This window comes from Schistocerca gregaria, chromosome 8, assembly GCF_023897955.1.
Source record: "Schistocerca gregaria isolate iqSchGreg1 chromosome 8, iqSchGreg1.2, whole genome shotgun sequence".
Classification (NCBI taxonomy): domain Eukaryota; kingdom Metazoa; phylum Arthropoda; class Insecta; order Orthoptera; family Acrididae; genus Schistocerca; species Schistocerca gregaria.
This window is the reverse complement of record NC_064927.1, coordinates 153064068-153066626: the sequence shown is the minus strand read 5'-3', so window position 1 is coordinate 153066626 and position 2559 is coordinate 153064068.

Here is a 2559-nt window from a genome sequence, read left to right as displayed (position 1 = left end):
AGAGAGGCCCACCGCATGAGCTTCTAGGTAAGTGATTCCAGTAGTGGTTTCCCGTTGCCTTCCACTGATGATGAAACGATAGTGAGAACCACAACACCCAGTCCATGAGCGAAGAAAATCTCCGACCCAGCTGGGAATCGAACCCTTGCCCCTGGGCGTGACAACCACTGCGCTGACCATTTTTGTTTTTTTAAATCTCATGTTGTTCGTTATAATTCGTTGAAATTGTCCGTGGCGGCCGTCCCCTGACGCCCGTTTAAGTTCATTATTGACCCATTCATTCAGGGGTTTCTTTTTTCTTTGTTTCTTTTTTTTTTTTTTTTTTACAGAGGGCAGCTAAACCTCTGACCGAACACCCTGAGCTACCGTGCCAGCGCCCATTCAGCTATGGGGCGGACTGTCGTATCTAAAGACTGCCCCAAATACTGTCGTCAGCCATTTGACGTTCGTTGCTGGATATGGGCCTGCTCTATTCGTTTAGCGATCAAAATACCAAGATTGCGACTGGGTTTCGGCCTTTCTTAGCAGAGATACAAATGCATCGACGCGATTGCCCCTGAGAACTGCGACAGAATCGCTGTTGTTCCATACACCGCCATCCAGAAATTGCAATATACTCACCTCCCACAACGCTATATTTTGAGTTTAGTCACTTGGTTCAAATGGCTCTGAGCACTATGGGACTTAACTTCTGAGGTCATCAGTCCCCTAGAACTTAGAACTACTTACACCTAACTAACCTAAGGACATCACACACATCCATGCTCAAGGCAGGATTAGAAACTGCGACCCTAGCGGTCGCGCTGTTCCAGACTGTAGCGCCTAGAACCGCTCGGCCACTACGGCCGGCTATAGTTACTTAATGAAGCTATTTTAGTGCAGACAGCTTCTATTTCGCGCATTGAATTACTTTGGGAACAACGTTAAATTAATGATTGTGGTGTTGTCTCGGGTACGATTTCTTCTTCTATTGATGTGATTTCCTGTCAGAAAGGTAACAGATCATAGCAATTGACGGAGAGTCACCAAGCAAAATAGAAGTAGTATCTCGAGTTCCCCAAGGAAGTGTTGTAGGCCCTATGCTGACTTTTATCCTCACAAACGATTTAGGAGACAATCTGAGCTTTCTTCTTAGATCGTTTGCACATGATGCAGTCATTTACCGCATTGCAAAGTCATCAGAAGATCATAACCAATTGCAAAATCGTTTAGACAAGATATTTCTACAGTGCGAAAAGTGCCAGCTGATTTTAAATAATGAAAAGTGCGCAGTCATTCTTATGAGTAGAGCGATATGAAGTGGGACAAGCATGTAATGGCAGTTGTGGGGAAGGCGGATAGTCGTCTTTGGTTCATTGGTAGAATTTGTGGGAAGATGTGGTTCATCTGCAAAGAAGAACGCTTATAAAACACTAATACGACCTATTCTTGAGTACTGCTCGAGCGTTTGGGATCCCTATCACGTAGGATTGAGGGAGGACATAGAAGCAAATCGGAGGCGGGCTGCTAGATTTGATTATCACGCGAGTGTTACGGAAATGCTTCAGGAACTCGGGTAAGAGTCTCTGGAGGAAAGGAGGCGTTCTTTTCGTGAATCACTACTGAGCAAATTTAGAGAACCAGCATTTGAGGCTGCCGCCAACTTATATTTCACGGAAAGACCACAAAGATAAGAGAGATTAGAGCTCGTACAGAGGCATATAGGCAGTCATTTTTCCCTCGTTCTGTTTGGGGGTGGAACAGGGAGAGAAGATGCTAGTTGTGGAACGAGGTACCCTCCGCCACGCACCGTATGGTGTATTGAGGAGTATGTATGTAGATGTAGATGTAGAAAATGAATCCACTAAACGCAGGTTAGAGCATAAAACACACAAATCTAATGGCTGATTAAATAATTAGAATTTATGGTTACGTACAACTTAAATTGGTTACGACCATATAGAAAATATTGTGGGGAAAGCAAACCAAAGCCTCTGATTTATTGGCAGAACACTTAGAAAATGCAACAGGTGTACTGAAAAGAGACTGCCTACAATACGCTTGTCCACTGTGTTCTGGTGTATATCTGCACTCTATAGGATCCGTATCCGATAGGACTGATGGAGGATATAGAAAAAGTCCAAAGAAGGCCAGCTCGTTCATATTATTGCGAAGTAGGGGAGAGACTGTCACGGAAATGATGCCACTAACTGGGGTGGCAATCATTGCGGCACGATCTTATGATGTTTTAATGAGCAACTTTCTCCTCAGATACAAAATATTTTGTTGGCGCCCACCTCAATAGAAAGAAATTATCATCATAAAATAAGAGAAATCAGAGAGGTTCGAGTATGGAACGGCACAGGAATAGCTTCGAAGTGGTTCGAGGAATTTAATTTTGAACTGCAAGGTAATCAGGTAGATACTGACTTGCCATTAATAGTGGTTTGGATTTTTAACAGTCGTCTGAACAAAACGCAAGCTTCTTTTATGCTGTTTATGCAGTTCAGGAATAACCTTTCCGTATAATTTTGGCATCTAGAGCTACATCGACATACTTATTCCTCGAGCCACCTTAGG